Genomic DNA, 23,048 nt, shown 5'->3' on the forward strand with positions numbered 1-23,048 from the left:
TGGAACAGGCTGCCCAGGGAGGTGGTGGAGTCACCGTCACTGGAGGTGTTCAAAGAACGTGTGGACGTGGCACTTTGGGACACGGTTTAGTGGGCATGGTGGTGTTGGGTTGACGGTTGGACTTGATGATCTGAAAGGTCTTTGCCAACCTTAATGATTCTGTGATTCTGTGTGATTCTTGGGGTGCATTTCCCTCCCCACTTTGCAGTCCGAGGTTCTGGCACCGCATCCCACCATGTGCTTGACAGCAAGCGCCGGCGATGCCTGACCCAGACACGCTGCAATCCAGACTCCCTGTTTTATGGGGGAGCTTAGCTGCCTTCTCCCAGGGACATCTTGTAGCCATGCCCACCCTGCGCGGCTGCAGATCGGCGCAGCCCCCGCCGCAACGCGACGAGAACACGAGAAAAGCGACTTGCCCAGTAACTACACTGTGCCACACTTAACTACGCTGGAGGCGACACCCGACGGAAACGGGGATAACGTGAATGCCGCAGCTGGAATGTGTATTTTATAAATAGAGGAGATTTAAAGGCGATATACCATCTCATGCTGCAGGGGTTTAGCCAGACTCCATTAGGAATTAGGTGCAGATTCCGATGGAGAAAAAGACGGTGTCTTATCAGGGATCTGCTGCCTGGAGGCTTTCTTGCATTTTCCTTGGAAGCACCTGGTGGCCCCTCAGCCCGCATCTGCAACGGCAATTTTTAAATGCCACCACTGCACTGCAGCCGCACGCTAATGTGCAATAAGGCTGTCCTGACTGCAAGGTGTGACGGCACAGGCCCCGCTCCTGCGAGGGGCTGAAGGTCATGAGCCCCAGTGACTACGACGCAGATGCACGGACAGTCCCCATGCAGTCCCAGAAGCTATCAAGGACACTGCTTCTGGGCCTGATAAATCAAGTTAAAGAGCATCTCAGAATGCTCAGCCAGATGGATCACTTGAATGGCTAAACACTCTAATACATCTTTTTGAGAAAAGATATTGGCTTGTGCAATGAAACAGATAATTGACTATTCCATGGAAAGCGTTAGGGCTTTACCTCTGGGATCAGCAGGAACCCATCTCTCTTACGACACAGGTAAGTCTGCAAGTCTTCGGGTTTCATTTTATTCTCCCTTCCTTCCAGGAGGAAGATTCAGAATAGAAACCAAGCCCAGGCTGGTCTTCTCGCATCAATCCACCCGCCAATGAACTGCGATAATCTGCAATTGAGCGCAAGTGCAGCAGCCTCATAAATCAATGCAAATAGTGTAAGCTTCTGGAACAGCCACGAATGCAGGATAGCCCGTCCTTAGCCCAGGTGGGTCAGACCGAAAGGAGCTCTTCAAACCCCCACCATCAATCGCAGTAAACCTTCCCTCACCCCACCGTTAACATGAACCCAGTGTTTACTCTCTGATCTGCTGTTATTCTGATGAACGCAGTGATACCAAGGAAATAACTGATTTTTTCCTGGATTGTGGTAGCGGTGGATGAGAGGAGAGAGTGCTATCCCCACCCTTCCCTGGCTCTTTCCTCTTCCAAACACGACATCAGCTCCACAATGTATGAAACTGTGGATTTTTTTTTAAATATGAAAAAGGAATGAAATCCAGGTTACGGAGCTGTAATTCCAGGGCAGAGCTCCACCAAACGCACGGGCCTCTTTAATGCTTTATTTCCATAGTTTCTCAGGACACGAGCTCCTTGATGGAATTACAGTGCTGTCATTCAAGTTGCTTGTTATTTGTTCTGTATGTAAATAAAGGGAATGCATTTAAAGGACTGCACTAATGTATTCAAATATTTGTAGATAATCCACTGTAAGTCTCAAGACTGGAAGATTTTGCATAAATGCTCGAATCTGTAACAGCTAGGAGGGAATTCCAACTCCCTGACCGAGTAAATTACACAAAAAATAGCAGGATGATTAGACCAAGCACATTAATATTCACAATAAGTTTTGTCTGTCAGCACGTGGACTGAATTCAAGGATTGCATCCTTCTTAATATTTGTGTGGCAGGAGGAGAAGCCAGCCACAATCAGAGTATAATAATAACAGCAATACACATAATTTCATTCTTATGCAGCACCCCAAAAAGCAAGGGACTGTGCTGCTTATTGTATTTACTTATAGTTTTCATACAAATTTTGAATGGCAGTTGATCAGCTGAGAATATTTACTGTTAAGTTACAGAGAGGTTCTGACAGCCCTGAGTCATTGGGATCTTCCACAAATCGCTTGTACATTTGTCTACCAGGAAGAAAACCATCTCCATCTGTAAAGGTGTTAATAATATATACACATATTATTAACTGAACTTATTTTCATTTCTTGCCCTGGAGTCATCATTAGTGAAGATTAAACATGCATAAATCAGTCTCTCTCAAATTAGTGAACATCATCAAATGTCACCTTGTTGAAACGAGTATTTTTTTATTTATTTATTTGTGTATTTATTTATTTATTTATTTGTCAAAAATTGGATGACGTTGAAAGACAGCCACAATTATTCCACCATCCACTACTTTTTTAGCCAGGCCACTGGGCTGCATCTACTCGCTGCTCCCCTAAGTGTCTCATTTTCTCTAAATCAGGTGAAATCAAGGTCACAATATTCACTTTTGCCCAAATGTGTTATACAGAGAGACCTCAGTTTTACCAAAAAAATCCGGCGTGGTTTGGAAATCTTGGAAATTGAGGATCAAATTATGTCTTCAGATACACATATACTCTGCTACAACAGTCATTGGAAGTCACACACATATAATAGAGAGAGGAGATTAGCTGTCAATATTGCAAATAAAAACTAATTAAGAGTGAATGGTTTAATGATAGAAGATCATATTTCAATGTTGCCAGCTCCTACTATTTTATCACAAGTCTCTTGGAGTTTATTTAAAAGCCTTGCTCCTGAAATAAGGTGATTACATGAGAATCTCACTTTCATTAACCAGGAGTAATTTCCCAGCCTTTCAGCAGCAAAGAAAAGCTTAAAGCTGTTAGCTAAGTACACCTTCAAGGCTCAGAAATGAAAACATTCAACATTCAACAACTCAGTAATTTCTGAGGGCCTGCTCAGATTATTAAATGTTTTGGACTGACTACACTGAGATAGCAAATGTACCAGAGACGTCCCAAATACCAGCAGGCTCTTCATCCTTTCCAGGAGGGGAACGCTGATGCTGTTTATTCATAGCTGCTAAGTTTAGCACAGACCCAGGCATGAAGTATTGCAAAACATACTTATGTTGATTTGCATTTCTGCCGATTACTTGCACAGAGCTGTCACCTCCAACATTGCCAGACAGAATTACCTCCCCTAAAGGGCACCGGACAGACAGGCATGGTGGGGTCGGATCGGAGACGAGGCAAACAAAATTGTCCTACCTTAGGAAAAATTGGGAATTCAATGTTATTCCAGGTTACTGTTGCATAAATGAGTTATGCACATGTTGGGATAATTTAGTGACAGAAGCGCAGGATTCAGTTCTCAATATTGCATCTGCAGCATCTTGCTGTATCTTTTCTACATTTTCTTGCTGATCCAGCTTTTTTCTACAAACAGATAATTAATTGGGGTTAGGTTTTGAAAGCCCTTTAGTCGCCTGACAGCTCGGACGTCCGCACAAGTTAGGCACACAAATGCTTCTGAAAAGTCCAAGTTTAAGGGAACAGGGAAGACGTTTCCCATTCTGCAACCACCTGGGGAGCCTCTAACTCCCGCTTTTCTCTGCTGAGGCCCTATGGCCATCATTTACACACTTCCCCTGGCAGCCGCCCGAACCTTTAGGTCTTGCCAGCCTTGGCTGGTCTCTTCATCGGGGCTGCCCGGACCTACAAAAAAATCAGTGGCACTAATAGAGTTGCCCTGTTCCCTAGAAGTGAGAGAGTGGCAAAGCAAACGCAGGAAGGTCTATAGAGGTTTTGGCTGAGGTGGCCCTGGTTCAACACAAGTCTGAGCCTGGGCTTGCCATTATCTCAGCACTGTAACTTGGGACTATCCGTGTAATGGAGACGTGCTTTAAAATCTCCGAGTTGCCTCCCTTTACAATGACGATAAAATTCAGCACGTTAAGTGCTGTGCTGACACAGGGCATTAATCTTTACATCCTCACATGCTTTGTAAGTGTTGATGCAGAATGACAGAAATATTGCAAAAATCACCAATAGCGAAATCAAAATATTATCTTAAAAATAATGCTTTAAAAGTTAATTTTAAATATTTCTATAAGGCTTGAGGGAAGCACCCCAAGATAGACTACTGAATCAGCCCAAAAATGGAGTCAGAATTGGTTTTGGTTTTGAACACGTTAATCCTCTTTCCCAGTTAGCACTGCTTAAAACATTTGCTGTAGACCTAGGAAACACCATTCTCATTAACAGCTTGACAGTATACTGTGAACACAAACACACAAGCGCATTTTTTTGTGTACTATTACCCTTGAACATCAGCTCAGAGAACACACACCACTTGCCTACATACCAAGTCTTGGATAAATAAACACAGGGGTACAATACATAATATAAATAATGACAGAAGTTTAGTTCATATTGTTCCCCATTCCGTATTAGGATCTACGGGCTGTGCTAAGGCAGCCTTCTCTTAGTCTCACCTACCACAGCTCTTCTACTCCATCCAAATGATTAAAAATTAACTAGGCAAGGACGACAGATTGACTTTATCAGGTACTGCTGAGATCAGATTAAAATTGCACTGGCACATGGGAGTTCGAAGTTCAGGTTCTTGCATTACTGAAAGTTTAATTTTTAATCTTTAATAGTAAAGGTCTAGATGAGTACCCTGGATAGGTCCTGCCCCAACATGAAGGAACCTCAGACCATAAATTTCAAAGGCATTGATTATGTGCGTCTGATGTTTGCTTCTCCAAAAGAAGCAAGGCCTCTTGCCTGCTGAACTAGTGGTAATCCTGGAATTAATCACATCTCCATTGCTCTTGTTTTGACCAAACATATAATTCTGCTCCAAAGGGTAAATGGAGTGGTGAGAGAAAAGGAGGGAGGCCTCAGCAGACACCTACTCCCTACCTGATGGCCAATGCCACCTCCAAGGACCAGCTCTCAGAGCACCTCCACCTTACCCCAGCTCAAGGTTTTAGTGCATCGTTGCATAAAGTCAGCGAGTATTTGTGACCTACACACACTTTTACCAACACCATTCTGCCTGGCCCCTCACTTCAGAAAGACCATCTCAGCTATCAGAAGACACGCGCATTCTTAAAAACTTGGGTTGTTCCACACTTCTGCCACCATTTTATTGTCTGACTTTCTGTACCTATTAAGGCTGCTAGCAGAATTACTTAGCCTAACATCAGTAAATACTTAACAACAAATGTTTTACACATGAGAAATCCTTTGCCGACAGCCTTTTTAGATGTTCACATTGTCTCTCACGCACAGAGCTTTGGTTAGACTCTCACATCAGCTATTATAAAGGTTACAGAAGAAATGAGGGACCTTGTCTCCTACTCAGCCTCACTATCCTTTCAAAACCAAACTGATTGCTCTTGGATGTAGATGGGGCACATTCGGTATCTTCACATATGGAGAGCATATTCTATATATTGAACATGCCTGTGAGGTAATATTTCAGCTGAATCTATTGTCTGTCACATCTGGTATTTTGAATAATCGGTTAAGTGAACAGTAAATTTAATTAAGCCAAGCCAGTGTCATAAACCTAAAGTGCATTTCCAAAGGCTCTCCCATATGAAAAGGGAGTTAGTTTAGAAGGCTTTAACATCCCGAGACCGAGATCCTTAATTGCAAATAAATCAACAGTCTATATGGTTGCACCCATGGAACAGCCCACTACGGTGGATTAAAAATAAATACTGGTGAGAAAAGAAAGCAACAACACAGATGGATTTCTTCAGCATGGCAACCTGCCACAAATGAAAGGGCTTATGATGATGGCAACCACAGATAAGAGTCTAAAACGGAAATGTTTGGGGAGACACTGTCCCGGTGGTGCTTGCTTTGCCTGCCCTGGGTCTGAGGGGTGGGCTCTGATAGAGCAGGAGACCCCAGCTGCCCTGCACCCAGGCTGGCCCTGCCGCCAGCCCTCTCGAGCTGTGGTGGCAAAGGAGCCCTAAGAAAGATGAGGTTGTTTTGTCGTCCTGACACTAGGATGAGTCTGGCGTCCTAAGCAGCAGCTATCCAAAGGGCTCTGGAGGTACCCCAACATTTTCTCCCATCTCCTGCAGCAACTGGCTGAATCACTCCAGCATCAACCGAAAGAATGATCTCATGGTCAAGTGACATAAAGCAGCAGCTAATTTGTAAACTTGTCCTTGGGGATGCTCTACACAGCCTTGTAAATGCAACAATTGTACCGATTTCAGCCGAAGGATTGTCTTTTTGTACACCTCTAACATCACTGAGCACCACGCTTTACCAATAAAGGGCTAATGAACCAAAACAGTTGTTCATATGTTTTCTTACTCCTCTGAAATGTCACAATAAATCTATATTGCCGGGTAACAGCGAGCAGATGGATATCGTAGCTTGTAATTTGGCATAGGTATTCTCAATCAAGTCAAAGATTAATTCTCTCCAATGATAACCAGCCTTCTCATTTATTAGAAGCCCATTATAATTTTCTAAAAGGTTTTTCTCAGGGCAAGGGTAAAACCAGCTCTTTTTGTCCTATTGCTTTATCCATTATGGAGAGAATGAGGAGTGGATTTCTGGAGACAAGGTGGAGTTAACCACAGAAAATGTCATCTTCAAATAAGCACATAAACAATGGCAAAAAATTCCTAGAAACACTCTTTGATGGAGTACATGGCTTCATGGAAGGTATCTCTGGTTGTTTTGTGAGCAACCCAGGAAATACTTTTTGCCACATTTGTTAGGATTACTATTTCCTCAATGAGATTGAAAAATAAAAAAGATCAAAACCAAAGAAAAAACTCTCTCCTGAGATACAGTCCTCTTGCAATAGCAAAAGGAATGCTTTCTTTTTTCTAAAACCATCAAACTAAACTATAGAGTAGAAAAACAATACGGGTTTTACTAGCTGAGCAAAATAAACTGGGAATGCGGTGCCATTTCTAATGACACGGAAAGGTCTAGAATTTGTAAAGTAATGCAAACCCTGGCGAATACGGTGAGCTTCAGTCCTGACTTCCAGATCACACCTTGTCCCCAGTCTCGCAGGAGGCGTGTAGCATCTCTGGGAAGAAAATTTACATTTCCTCACTCTTCTTCCTTTGATTTTAGGATTTCACAAAATACTCCTGAAAACATCCCCTTAAGGTATTTGTTACCCTTGAATTTTGTTTGCTAATGAGCTCCTAATTGTGGCATAGCAAGTTCATCAACTACTGTACTTTTCTAAAACAAAGCAGTACTGCAGCTAATTATTTGTTAAACTCATTATCACAGCTCTGCTACTGTAAAATTTTATAGCTATTGAATTTTCCAGCTGACATCCTGCTGCCATAAGGACTCTAACAGAGGTCTTCTGCCAGACCTCCCTGGGGCAGTTGCAGATGTTAAAGGTGAGTACGTACTAACGTGTCACGCTGAACTGCAAGGAGCATGAAAATTCGGACGCTTCCTCCTCTCCCACCTGCTATAGAAATGATAATTGGTGGCAGAGGAAGAACGTATATTGCTGGTCCCAACAAGGGTCAGGAGTGTCTGTCCAAACTTACTATGCACATCACATCCCAACATAAAGTATTTTAGTGTCACAGTTATTGCCCTTCCTAGTCGAAGAGGCAGTTTTGCATCAGATTTACCAATAAATGCCTTTCAAGGAAAATAAAGGCAGAAGGTATCTTCAAAAAATCCTAAGACTTAGACAACCCAAGCCTGCCAATCTTAAACGGGATTAGGGCTGCCTTGAAGTAATAAAACAGCAGTGATGAGAGGCGCTTTTAGAGTTCCTGCTTTTCTCACAACCCTTAGCACTGCCAATGGGGCATCTCAGGGCATCCCTAGCTGAAGTCCAGGGAAACCTCTCCACTGACCCTTGTGGGCGCTGGGTAGGATCTGTACAGGTGATCAACAAGTTTTCACTCTCTGCATACTAAAGAACAACATATTAGTACAAAATTAATAGCTCGGTTAGTTATTGACTAACAGAAATGGAACAGTGCTCTTACGATTTCAAATTGTTCCTGATTAATGCAAGAGGCAATGAAATGTAAACAATGATGTCATTGTGTTGGAAGGATCACCGGCAGAGCACAGGCAGAACAGCATGCGCACGTAGGTGACTATAGCATTGACTACGATGTCTTACATCTTGCCCTGGAAACGTGGATTAGCCAAGCCTGGCTTAGGATCTGGAAAATATGTTTCTGTATTAATTCTGGGGTTAAGACACTTCAGGATTCTGCTCCAGCTGGTAATTACATTTCTTTAAGCTGTTGGGAGATGGTTCATTCCCTTTTCTGCCCCACTGTTAGTACGGGAGCTCAGGTACCTGGTCTGAGTCTCCGTAACTGGTGAGGCTCACTGTCCTGAAAACTGTCGTTACACTGTGGTGGATAATAGTTGCTCCTGGCCATTCCCACCTTTTCTTTCTACTCCCTGCTCTAGTGCATCGAGATTAAGCAACAATGAATAAACAATAAGCCCACGTCTCCACCAGAGAAATGAAATGTTCCAGCCTGAACACAGGAGACCCGAAAAAGATTTAGAAACAGTTTTGTGTCATCCACTCCAGCTTTGCAAATCTGAGCTGTGAGTCGGCCATCTTCTTCTAAGTCATTGCAATTGCAATGTCCTCCAACAACAAGCCCTGCAATTCTTCCCACAGCCCCTGGGAATGCAGACTTCTGGGAAGAGTCAGAAGCCAATGCCGAAGCGGCAGAAACAAAACTACTGAAACCGCTCAAGTGCCTGCCCGGCAATGGCATCCCTTAAAATAGTGCAGATTGCATCAGCAAGTCCCTTCCAAAGAGTGCCTGCACGCAGAGAAGCCAGCCAGAGCACCTTCCAACCCTGATATTAGATGCTATATAAAATGGCTAAACCACTAAAATGATCTATTTGGAAAACAAGAGAATTAGATTTCCAAAATTGCTCATGATGTTTTAGACTAGAAAGTTTTGGAAAGAGGGACTGTGTTTCCAGTTCCGCCACTGACTTTCTTTGGATGTGAACATGATCTTTGCTGCACTGAGTAACATGTAACACAAATCTGCCATGCGGTAAGACAAAGAGATTGAAAAAAAAATTGGGGAATCTTCAAGGTACAACTATTATATGATGAAATCACATTGCTATGCAATACCCATTCTTCTGACCATTTAGGCTGAATGTGAATGCAGGCTACTATAATCTTGCATTACAAAAATACACCTGTAATAAAACCCTAAATCTCTGCTACAGATATCATCAAAACAGGTTTTATTGACTTGAAGGCAGTACTTCGCCGTGTATATCAAAAATAGTTACACATTTATACTAAAAAAGCACCCCACCCTACACTATTTGATAGCTGGTGATACTGAATGAATAATTTTAGCAAATCAGAAAGAAGTTAACGTAATTCTCAATTTGCTTTACATCTTCAAAGTCACCTACGGCATTTTACAAGGCAGGTAATATTATCACAGCTGGACACCTACGTAATCTTTTGAGCTCCTTTTCCTTTTCAAAATAAATGTTACAGATTTACCACGATACCGCTAAAATAGCTGTTCATTTACTTCAAAAGATGAAAGAAAACAGGTGAATTAACAGAGCCTTGAACTCCATCAAACTGAACAGAAATGCCGGCAGGGCAGAATACAGCTGTGAGATCCACGGCTGCAGACGGACCAGCAACGAGGACCTCCTGCTACACCTCCCCATTTCGGGGGAGGTTTGGATTTCAAGGCTCCTGCACCTTGGGTTATCATTTGTCCTTTGAGCCAAAGCTGTGTGGTTTGCAGAAGATGGAGGATGCTCCAGAAGAGCAAATTTGCTATTTGAAAACATCAGGTTTGATCTTTGAGGCCGAAACTGGAAGGAGAGCTAATAAGGACCCCAACACTGAACTATATTCCTCTTTCCAGCGTGGTGTTCACACTCTGGAAAGTACTCGAAAAGCTTAATGGGCTCAAAACACTGAGACTAGGAAAGATTCAGCTTTAATTAGCATCCAGTTCAAAATATCAATTTTAACCCTTCCTCTTTGGAGCACAGCTCCTTGTGGAGTTTAACCAGCATCTCACCTCCTGGAAAAGGCATGGCTAGGCCTATAAATTAAGTTCAGTTTAAAAGCTCAAGAGAGATGTACCTGCCCCACAGGAAAACACTGTTAGTTCTCTCTGTGCCTAAGGATCCAAGTGCTTGATTTAAACCAGCGAGCACAAACTACTTGTCTCTCCTGCAGAGGACAGATGTTAGATTTGTCATCAGCTGGACTTCTTTCGTACTGAAAAATCCTGCAAACATGAAGGGTTTGGGCTGCTCAGAGCCCCTTGGTGCTGAAATCACACACCGGGGTGATTTCCACCACTTGCACCATCTCAAGCTCCCCATGACCCCAGCGGTGCTTTCTTATGGGCACCAGGTAAAAAATTACTAATGTACTCCATAGGAAATTACTATTAAAATAAATCTCAAGGGATGTGGTGCCTTCCAGCACACTCAGGACATCTCAAAGACAGCAGGCACAAAACTTGCTGTAGAGAGACACACTCGCTGCTGGTCCTCAACGGTGCAAGGAGCAAGCCCTAACGTTGCTGTGTAAGGACCTGGTATAGGAAATCACTTGCAAGTTCATGGTAGTAGTCCAATTTTATCAAGTTTTTTACTGGACAACCATTTCATTTTGTGTCTGACCAAGGTTCTCTCCGCTAACTTTCTGCATAGTCAATGTTTACTCTTAGAGTTCCTTTAAATACATGTTACTCACACGAACATTCATCTCAGGCTCTTTCTTTAAATTGTAACTGCTATGGAATACTATTGCCTGCTTTTTAAATAGGACCTAAAAAAATATTAAAATATATATAATTCATTTACCAACATTTACATATCAGAAAAGCCTAATCAAAACCACCCTGATTTTCATGTCAACTGTCATAGATATTTTGGCAATCAGCAAGTTTATATAAAAAAAATCAAAACATAATTGTCTTACATCAACTATTACAGCAATATAACGTAAAAAGTTAGAGATCTAAATGACACTTGAATAGGGGGAGCTGCAGAAGCTGGAGGGAGTGATTTCACAATGTCTTCAAGTATTATAAATAACCTTTAAATGTCTCTTCTGCTTTGATTTGCATAAGCGATTGGCAGTTTCTTAGATATGGGGGAAAAAGGGAGACAAAAACAAAGCCAAGAAAATACTGGGGACACTGGTCTGAACAAGGACCTGGGGAGTGCCTGGGACTTTGTAAAAGAAAAAGGCCAGTGCACAGAGTCCTTCTGCAGACCTCATAATTAGGAGAGGGTCAGTCAGTGCTGCTTCAATCTCAGCTCACCAAAACATCTATTGCAGATTCACCAGGATCAGCGCTGGGTCCACACTGCGCTACGGAAAACCTGTGAAAATTGATGTACAAATCAGGGCTGGAGGCCACAACAGCCTGAGTCAGTGTGGGACCTCCAAAGGAAATTCATAGGAACTTCACAGGACCTCCACAGGAAACTCCCCCCAACATCCAAATGAAAGACTCCACTACCCTGCAACTAATAAGACTTGAGGGGTCTGGAGCACAAGTCTTATGAGGAGCGGCTGAGGGAACTGGGGGTGTTCAGTCTGGAGAAGAGGAGGCCAAGGGGAGACCTTATCGGTCCCTACAACTACCTGAAAGGAGGCTGTGGTGAGGTGGGTGTTGGTCTCTTCTCCCAAGTAACCAGCGATAGGACGAGAGGAAACGGCCTCAAGTTGCACCAGGGGAGGTTTAGATTGGATATTAGGAAAAATTTCTTGACTGAGAGGGTGGTCAGGCATTGGAACAGGCTGCCCAGGGTGGTGGTGGAGTCACCATCTCTGGAAGTGTTCAAAAAATGTGTGGATGTGGCACTTTGGGACACGGTTTAGTGGGCATGGGGGTGTTGGGTTGATTGTTGGACTTGGTGATCTTCAAGGTCTTTTCCAACCTTAATGATTCTGTGATCCAAAGCACTTCCCACCGCTGCCGGGGCTGGAAGCTCCCCTCTTGCCACGCCTCAGCAAGCACCCACACAGCCTCGCAAACACACACCCAAATTTGCGGCATTTCTTACCCATGTAAGAAATGAAAGGCTTTTGCTCATGGACAGACAGATCCATTTGCTCTGAGCTGCTGCCCGTGGTAGCAGTTACGGGGCCTGCAAAGGGAGGATGGGAGAGCAGGGAAAGGAATGAAGACAAGGGAAGATAATCGAAAGTACCAGTGCATTAGTTATGTTGCATATATCTAATGTAATTAGTATTAATAAGCTGTCAGTCAGAAGATGTAGTTGTTAAAAGGCAGTTTCAATAGGGGAAAATGATAATTGAACTCCTCCACGTATTTGTCTGTACTTATTTATTCTGCTGTTTTTTTCAGTTCATTGCCATGGATGCATGTTTAGCAGAAGGGAAATTGAAGACATAAACTGAGTTTTTTGTTTATTAACTAGAAAAAAAAATATACTCTTGTTCTGAGTAGTGCCAACCACAGGAGGAAGGCTCAGGGAGGTGAATGGTTCAGTTCTACGCTTGGTTCTCACTCAACCACGTTTTCAGGCTATAACTTTAAGTGAATTCTGTTTTGCTATACATATACTTGTTCCTGTGGTATCTGGCATGGTACTGCTGCTCCTTTATTCTCTACTAGTGGGTAAAGACACTCCAGATGCTCTGCAGGGTCCCGTCTCATGGTTTAACACTGCAGTTCCTAGAGCTGGTCAAATCATGTGCAGTGAATAATGTATTCCGTAATTCCCCCCCCCCTTTTTTTTTTTAATTTTTCAATTGTCTTCAGGCAGCTTACAGTGTTCCCCAAAGCATCTGTAATGAGAAATTAGTCACTAAATATTTTATACAAATAGTTATTAGTCTGTATCTTGATCACAAGAAGTTTGCTGCAGATTCAAGTGGGATGGGAGGATTTGGATCAGATTTGCATTTCTGACTGTGAATTAGCCACCTCTAGCTCCTGGAGCCAGCTTGCTTTCTCTGCTTCTCCAAGCAGCCCTCATGACAGCAGCTGAGGTATTTCAGGCTCCAGCATTTCGGTGGCCAAGCTTAAAGCTACATTAGCTGTGGTCGCTCTCGAATACCTCCGGTACCCGATCTGTACTGTGAGTGCCTCCAAAGCCTCAGAGCTACGTACAAATGCCACATCCCTATTTTAGATTGGGGGAAGCAAAAACAGAGTCAAACATGGCTGTGTGGAGGAGGTCTTGACCTACGGAGAAATCCTGACCCAGTGTCAAGAAACCTTTCCCCTTCACCTTGACGAAGAGCCTAGCCCACGCACCAGACTGTGCATCACGCACCACATGGTCCCTCAGCTGCCCCTTTGGTGCGGTACTCTGCCTCCCACCACTCCTCGTATCCAAACGGAGCTGTGGGAGTTAGTATGAACGCCAGGAATTTCTCTTCTATGTGTCTTATAAGTAAGAAACATTGCTTTTTTGGTCCTTTATATCACCTGCTAAATTTAAGGAGTCTATAAGTCCTTAACCACGGCTAGCTTTCCACAAAGGCTGGAAAATGCTAAAAGCACCACTCTGACTACTGCAACCAATTTTTAAATTCTGAGTTTGTAAAATCTGGGATGAAGTAACTGAAGGTCCCATCAGGTTGTAATAGTTCCCATCAGCTCACGTTATCAAAATGAAACATTTCTGAACCGGTACCATTCCAGGCAAGGGAGATGCAATTTTTCCTGACTCGGGCTACTAAAGGAAAAAATAGACCTTAGAGGTGATTAGGAAAAAAAATGGGAACTGTGACACCACCAGAGGCCCTGCTCCTGCGTCCGACACCCTGCCTCGCGCAGGGTCACAGGGGAGCCAAGGTGGGGCTGCAGAGATGCCAGACCTCTGGCCTGGCTCCATCAGGGCTCTCCAATGGCTTGATGTGACTGATTTGGATTGTTACGGTTGGAGCTTTATTTGGAAAACGTCAATCGTTTTCTAAAGGTAATTGTCATAATTTGTTGCAGTTGTGGAGAACGAGGCCCCACGTAGCGCTCAGCAGAGAAGCTCATAGTCCATCAGCGCCATCCTAGGAACGGCCTTAGACCCCGTCACGCAGAAAGTCACATGGTGGAAACGTACTCCTGGAGCTATCTGGGACCTCCCTGTGGTACAGGCCAGAAGACACATATGCCTCACTTGAATGTTATTTAATTATTGGAATTATGACTAGACCTCCCTTTGGCATTTCCTTCCTTTCCTCTTCCACCTGCCAAGCTCCAAAGTAAAAATACGTGATTCCGGTGTTTTTAAGGACAGGGAAGACTGAAGAGAAGCAGATGTCTTTTCAAGGCCTTTCACCTTTCCAGGATAAAATGTTTGCAAGGAGCTTTGGACAGGGGAGAGTTTGTGGCCATTAAGTAGCCTGCCCTGTAATTGCAAATAAGGATCCAGTTGAGGCACAACTCCTCTGCACAGAGAACTTGTTTCTGAACTTCATGCCAAGAGGCAGGGCTCATTTTAAATACACACGGCTGCTCCTCAGCCTCCCCAGCCACGGAGGGACCACTCGCCCACCCTCTTACAGAGCAAGAGACTCTGCAGAGACACACAGGCGACTGCTGGGGTTCTTCTTCTCGAGGCGTTGCTAATACAGCAGCTGGCCCCACCACTGGAGACAGGATTTCAACCCATTTTCCAAGTTGTTTATTCACACAAGGCAAAAATTATTTTCTTCCAGCCAGGTTTTCTTGTGTCAGTCATTCAACACGTTCCTATGTTTTTTTCTTCCCTTTCTTATTACCTTTTCTGATAGTAAAGATGTTGCAGATGGGCATCAAACTGTACAAAATGTAAATTATGATTGGGTAGAGTCAGAACATAAAAAAATAAGATATTGGGATGCATTTCTTTTCCTAAGGACCACAGCACATATGGCATGCTAAAAAAATGTCTCGTGTTCATTAAGGCTAAATGAGACAGGTTAGAGAATCATGGGCACCAAATGGAAAACTCGGGGAAAAAAGCGCTGGCTGGCAACTCATTCTGCTGATAATATTTTTTGGATGTTTCCCTCCTGCCCTCTCTCCCTCATTTTTTTTCAAACTGCAAGGACATTTTTGCAAATATTTCACAAATATCTGATGCCTGTTGCCTAGGAATCTGTCCTCCCCGCTGTGCCTTCCTCATTTGAAGGTCATAATCTTCAGTTTGTGAAATCATAATTATCTCACTAGCCAGTAACTCTAGATGTCACAAAAGGAGGATTATGAAGATTTCAATGAAAAAAGCAGCAGTAGGAGAAAATGAACTCCTCAGCCATTGAGAGCATGTTTGCCTCCCCAAAAAGATACAGCAGAGAAAAACATCAGCAGAATGGTCTTCAAAAAGACTATTTTCTGTGTGGTATCAGTAACTAGTTTGGAATATGAGGGCAATTTCTGCCTTGTGCCAGTTTAACACAGCCTTCCACTTCATTTTAATGCATAGCAGGTCTTGTATTTAATGTAATAGCAGAATCTTGCTACTTCTTGTGGAGCTCATACAGAGACCTCAGAATTCTTCTATAAAAATGAAACGAGCCTCCCTTTAACCCTTAGCAGAATGAAATGGCCAAGATTCACCACAAGGTCACCTGCGCCTAAGGCTTCACTACTGTTGGAAAATTTGCCACTTTCTCAAAAAAAAAATATATCAAATAAACACTGTCAGATTAATAAAGTGTATTTAATGTGCAACTATCCTTACTGCTTGCTATTAAGCACCCCTGCCAGCCTACCTCTCAAAATTCAGCGACTCGTAGTGGGTGAAAACTGCTCACCCCAAAAACAGACAAGAAGAGAAGAGGGACCACAGCAAAGCTGGGACCATCCTGATGCATTCCCCCTCTCTGTATTCACGGGTTATCCCCTCCCTGTGGTACAGGCCAGAAGACACGTATGCCTCACTTGAATATTATTTAATTATCGGAATTATGACTAGAATGTCGGCACTGACTTTCCTCCAGGATAGACGCTCTGGGAACGCGATTCAGCAATTCTGAATGCCATTATTTTGAATAAAGCTATCAATGTTTCTCCTGAAGAGTTTGGAATACAAGTAGATTTCTATTGTCACTATAAATGCTAGCACGTGTCTCTTGGGCATCAAATAAAATACATTTCAATGTTACTGTCTGCTTGAATGAGACATTAAAAGAGCTATATTGTGAATTCCTGCCGTTTTACAAAAATATGAACTAATAGTGTGATGATGTGGTTCTACCTTCTCTTCTGATTGCTGATTTCAGGCACTACCTTGCAATACATCGATGTGCAAAAGCAGCGGGGCACCGGGACCAACTCCAAATCTGGAAAATGCAACGGCTTCTGGTACACCAAAGAGAACAAAAGTATTTCATGCCAGAGGCTTGGAAAAACCTGAAATTCCCAAACTGTAACCATGTTCCCAGCCACTTGGCACCAGTACTGGGCTGTGTAACTCGGGGTGGAATAGGTGGTGGCAATTGCATCCTCGCAGAAGAGCTGCCTTCCAAAGCCGTAGCACAGCAACAGCATCCTCAACTTGCTGGCTGCAGATTTCAGCGGCGGAGGGGAGGGTACAGGGGGAAATAAAAGCACAACAGCTGTGGTGCCACAGGCTCCTGGCCTAAAGAATATGTTGGGAGACGGACACGCACACCCACTATTCTCTATCCTTAGAAACAACATATGGTGGGTTGGTGTTTGTGCTGCCTTTCTCTGCCTGCCCTGCTTCTGCTCAAGGTGTAAGTAAATTAAGAGAGAGTCAGGCTGCACATGTGAGCAGAGCATCGGAGAGCGGAACCGCGTGGGGTCAGAAGGATGCATAAATTCTTTATCAGGGTTATTTAAAATCTTTGCCGCTTCTTCATCAATTCTAAAAGCTCCAAAGGCACCGAAAAATTATCCTGTTTTGTCTTTGTGTGGCCAAAACCTTCCTGCGCTTTTTTCTGTTCTCGCTGCAGCTGACGTACCCCGTCGTCGCCATCGTTATTCATAAGCTCCCAAAGCACAGGGCATAAAAGAACAACACGGCATTTGCAAAAAAAGGCGACAATAATCGAGATGGCTCACCCAGCCCCAAGAGCACCCTGCAACCTCTTTCTGTATATTAACCACGGCTCAGAGAGGTACAGACCGGCTTGTGAAATAGGCCAAAAGACGCCCTGCTTCCCTTGGGCCCACGGGTGCCCAGACGTGGGAGACGGGTCCTGCAAAACACCTTTCACGTGGGCTGCCTTGCAGCAGCCTCGGCCGCCACCCGAGCACGGCGGGCAAAGATGGGTCTGGGAGCAGCAGGAGAAGACACGGGAACAGCGTGGGGTACCAGTTCAGGTAACAGGCATGGGCTCCAGCGCTGCAGCGACGCCAGCCGAGGCAGACACGTTACTAGTGCAAGAGATGGGGAAGGCAGCAGGACCAGGACCCGGCTCCGCGGAGGAGGGTTATCGCGAAGCACGCAGCCACCCACGTCGCGGACACGCTGGGAATGCTGCGGCTTGCGTGAGACACGCGCAGGAAAAAAGAACAAGAGTTTTTACTTCCACCTTCGCCAAAAGCAGGATTATGAATTTCTCCTAACGTTCGGACTGCTCCTGATGCTGCAAAAGGTGACGTGAGAAATGCCGTTGCTGGCAGAGGACTTGGGGACGGCAACACCAGGCACCGCTGCAATACTGACTCATCGCGACAGCTCAGGAGAAATGGCACAACAGTTGCCGTCATGACTGCGGAGTTAACCCCTGTCACCTCTGTATTTAGCTGAGTTTCCCTCTTAATGAAGCAGTTTGATTTATGTACGAGTCATTTGCCTTCATAATAAATTTATTAAATGATCTTCTTTTTTCCCCCTCCAGATTTGTCACTTGAAACGTGGTAATTGGTGTTTAAACCTGGAACGGCATGTCGTCAAAGGAGTTCAAACAACGTTACGTGTTCCTTGCTCTCCGTATCACAAGGAAGCTCGGCTGTCAGCACTAATTTGGGGACAGGAGGACTCCAAAGACAAGGAAAAATCCTGGCATGCCGATAGCCCAGGAACTGCAGCCTCTTTTCACTCTCTCGGGGACACGAGACTCAGCAAGAACAGGGGAGCAGCACGACATGCACTGAGACCTGAAGCGGTAACGTCGGGGTCAGCGCCAGCTCTAAAACGCTGTCTCCGTTCAGCAAAGTGCTTCAGCAAACAAGAAATCCAATGAATTCAATGAGGACTAATTACATGGTTAACGAGAGACATGTTTGAGTATGTTGCTGAATCAGATCCTAATCTCTCACTCTCTTGGCATCTCAAAACATGAAACAAGTGAGACTGTGCCAAGAATCTGCTATAAAAATAATTGCCTTTAGTTTAGAAAGCTAAGTTATAAAATACCTATAGAGTTGCAACTGGTCTTATTTTCTCTGCAAGCATCATTTTACATTAGATAGTTCTTTTTCATTTACAATTTGAATCAAAAAAGTACTTCTGGTTTAATTAGTTTTATAAATTTGCTGAGCTAAATGAATACAGTAGTAAAACCAAAACTACTGAAAAAGTGCGTAATCTGAGCAGACCGTATTACTTCTGGAACAAATTGTAAATCTACTGCTTAATTAAAATTATTTGAAATGCCAAGATGTGAAAGCTCCGAATTATGCTGCCATACAAAAATCTACAGCTCGTCTTAATAAATTACGATAGCCTCAGCAACAAAATTTTGTCATTTGAAAAGTTTCCATCTAGACATGCAAATTTTTTCCCATGTTATCCATTTCCTTTTAGGACCGCCTTTGCATCCTGTTTGATCAATGACTGCACAAAACAGCACTTGGGCTTCTGTTGGGAGCGGCAACGACTGAGAAAGTAATGCAACTGGAAGAGAAGAAGTTTTAACACACAGCTTGCAAGGTGTTGACGCATCAGCGCATTTAACTCCTGAGTCCTTACGGCTTCCTTGGTTCAGCAGAGAGGAACAGCAGCCTGCAACGCTGCGCCAGAATCACCCGGAGAGGGGGGCTTTGTCGAGAGCCGAGCACCCTTGAAAGCACACCCCTGCCTCACCCTGGGGGTGATCAAGCCAGCGTTTTGCCGCATTTTTGCAAGGACCACAGTCCAGATGCGAGCCTGTCTCCCCAGAATATCACAGACGGCCAAACAGATGAAACCCTTCGCCCCAGAAGCAGTTTGCAGAAGCAGCTGAACGTGTGTCACGCTGCAGACGGCTTCTGACACCCTGGACCACACCTAAAACTTTGCTGGAAGGTTTCTGCAGACGATCTGCTCTGGAGAAACCAGCTGGTGTGCGAAGATGAGCAGTCCCACATGGCCAAGGGCTTAGATGGAGAGAGGAAGGGTTTTGAATTTATTCTACAACACCAGTCGGAGACTTTTGTACTAGATGATAATTGTAGTTTTCTCAAAGCCCATTATAATCAAAGTATAACTTAAACTACACTTCTCTCTCCTTCTGATGCCTCAGTGTCAAAGCACTGTGAGTGGCAGAGATGAGCAATATTTGATTTCAGCTTTCAGGGCATTAACAATCGTGTGAAATTGCTCTTATAAGCAGGGTTTCCTTGCCCACTGGCCACTCTGTGGATGCCAGGACAAAACCTCCCCAGAAATACAGAAATTGCATTTCTGTACGGCTCTGCCAGCTGGCCACACCACTATGCACGCAATTCCTTCTACCTGGGTTTCTCAGTAGGAAAAAAAACAAATCCTAAATTGGATACATCTTAAGAGTTTCAATTTAATTACAAGGATGACAAGAGGAGATAAAGGCAGGCAGGTGTTTATTATCATAAGAGATTTCTACCTGCATTGCACTGATACACCTACACCCATGTATCGGTATGTTCTAGCGGAAAAAATCTGTGCAACCTGTACTATGCTGTAGCGGACATCAGTATCACACGTACCTGCTTGGAACTGAGCAAAGGAGACAAAAATCTCACTCTGTGCTGCAGGAAAGGGAACAGATGGTGCAAAAATTCATACACACACAAATTCACACTTTTTTATGATAGAAGGTTACTAGCAAGATCCTCCCATGCTTCTTTTTTAAAAGGATTACAGCTCAAGTTAGTCATTCTGGATTAGCCACTAAAGTGGAGCTGTGAAAGGACTCCAGCAGGTGAGGAGCTGCAGGGTGGAATGGGGGATTGGCAGAGATATGCAGCCATGGATGGAGCCATGGAGAGAGCACGCACGTTCCCTCTGGGAGCACGCAGACACTGGGTCTTCTCTTCGGGGGAGTCCCGAGTACTTGTGTGCACCGCTCCGCTCGTTCCTGCAAATCCCACAGAGCTGGCTCTTTGTACCCAATGCGGCCCAACACACACAAACGGCAGCCCAGCATCTGCAAATGCACAGTCCCACGTGTTTTATTTAAGAACATGTATGCAGATGGCTCTCTAGAAACACACTCTATAAATAAAATATGTTTAATAACCCAAAGAAACCAAACAAAATAAATAAACCATGCTAGTGAATGGCAACTTCCTCTGCAGAAGAAGCTGTAAAACACTTTCTGGGGTTTGCAAAGTGCCCGCCTGCAAAATATTTTGCATGATACAGTACCATTCCTTAAACAGCTGCGAAGGGCTGCATGGTGTGTCAGCTAACAAACTCCCCGCTGTACAGCTCTCCTGCTCTGAACCGGTAGAAACCAAACCAACCCAAGTGTCAGCTTGAGTCAGTGCTCCATGTTGCAACTGCAAGTTGTCATGTATTAGAAAACAATAACTATTACTTTATTTTCCTACTGCTGGGAGTCCGGTAGTCCTTGTGAGGTTAGTAACACCAGGCCAACTTCCCAACAGAAGCCCAAGCGCTGTTGCATGCAGTCATTGATCAAATAGGAACGTATGGATGCAAATGAGGTCCTAAAAGTATACATATAACACGGGGAAAAATTTGCACGTATAGATGGAAACCTTTCAAATGCCAGTCAGCTCACTGTCCAGCCTGCCAGATTCCCCACAGACCATGAAGGCAAGCCGTGAAGCCCTGTGTGCTGAGAGATCTTCCTACAGTATTACATCTTACTTCTGAAGACACTTCTTTCACCTGCAGAGTGGGGTAATGTGAATGACGCTGAGGTCTGAGCTTATCCTGGGTTTATTTCCAGCTCTCGGACGAAGGGCTGAAGCCAGCCCGAGCTGTGTGGATGCTGGGAGGGATCCAGCAGCAAGTCCTGCTCCTGCTGCGAGGTCAAGGGCGAGAGATGGGACGCAGGGGAGAAACATCCCATCCCAGCCGGCCAGGAGGGCGACAGCCCCTTGGGAGGCAGCGCTGGCGCAGTCTGCTGCGACTCCAGAGAAACTGCCCTAATAACATTCCCCACCGCCGCTGCAGATGGGCTTGTCCGCTGCAACTACTCCGTGTGTGGGCAGGAAGCTCATCTCTATAGGAAGGGGTAGCAGGGTTGAAGCCAGGCTTGTAAGAGGTGGTTTCCAAAAGCAATTTGTTCTTCTCTGCCCTTTTTGATTCTCTGTATAAAGCCAAGCATGCAGGAGGAGAACTAAACCCAATTCATCATCAACTAATTTTTCTGCAGGCAGAAGCTCCCTTTCATTAACAAAAAATTAAAAAACCCTCTGTATTTCCATACATGCCACAATCTGGTGAATTACCAAAATGTATTATTTATATAAAGCCTCCTGCCTTGGAGAGATCTGCAACTGTTGGCTTCCTCGTTACGCGCTACAACACAGCTTGCCGTGTTTCACAGCCAGAAGCGCTGCTCTATCTTTTTGTCCTCCTCTCCCCAGCAACTCGGCTATTCTTTGGAGACACACTGTAAGTGCCAACAGGTGGGTCGGGGCGTTCGGAGGTAGAGGCTGCCACGCTATTACAAAGGACCATCTGGACACGACGTGCGAGCACAGAATGCAGAATCCACAGCCAACAACGCTGGAACATCTGTCTGCCTCCAGCCTCTTCACCTATGTTAAAGGTTACATACCATCACAGTGCCAGCTGTGTTAGGTGGTAGCTTTTTTTAAAAAAAACAAACACAACCAAAAAAAGCCCAGCAGTAGCCTGTGGGGACATATTTTTCACATCTTTATACATTTTCAAATCATGCCATTCTGCTTAATTCGACGCTGAAGTATCTTCCCACTTTTCCTTGCACAGGAGATCTTACTGGTGCCGATCAGAGAGCTGTGTTTACTCAATGAGATTGTCCCATGTGGAGGCAGGACCCCGCTCCGCATGATAGCAGTGGGTACTATGTGCTTTGCCTGCATCAAACTTGGGATTATACAGGCAGCCAAATATTTTTCAGCCAGATTTCCCAATGATATTGCTGAAGCAGGGAGCTTAAAACTATTAACGTGCTATCAATCATTCACTTACAAACCCACAGAGTAACTCCGAGACAACAATTTCCCCCATATTCCTAATGGATTTTACTATAAATAAACAAAAGCATTCCCACCCTGCACTTTCCCTTTCCAAGACTGCTGCCAACTGACATTTTTTATATTCCTCTGAGTAAACCAGTGCCAAAAATTTCTCTACCTTCAACAGCAACCGAAGCAGGAGCTACTGAGGACTCCTGCAATCCTCAACCCATCACCGCAATGACCCGGCCAAACTCCAAAACTTTCAAACAATTCCTTTGGCTAAATCCCAGAGTCTCATCTCTCCTGGCTTCTCAAATTGCACCATGCTTCCAGCAAAGTGTGCTCTCCACCGATGAGTGGGCAAGAAACAAGGAGGGAGATGTCACATTTCTCAGGCAGTTTGAGCTGAGCAGCCCCGTGGATGCTCCCTGGCTGTCAGCGCAGGAGGCTGAGCCGCATGGAGCTGAGAGGTGTGTCCCGGATGGCATGTGAAGGTGAGAAAGATGGAAAGCTGTCCAGTTACCTACCCAGTCTAACGTAACCTGGGGGCTTTTGGTCCTTTTTGTTTGTTTGAACATAGTGCTTTTTTAACACATTTTGTTTATACTTTATGGGTTTT

The sequence above is a fragment of the Phaethon aethereus genome (genome assembly GCF_964289735.1).
Source record: "Phaethon aethereus genome assembly, chromosome: 8".
In the NCBI taxonomy this organism is placed as follows: domain Eukaryota; kingdom Metazoa; phylum Chordata; class Aves; order Phaethontiformes; family Phaethontidae; genus Phaethon; species Phaethon aethereus.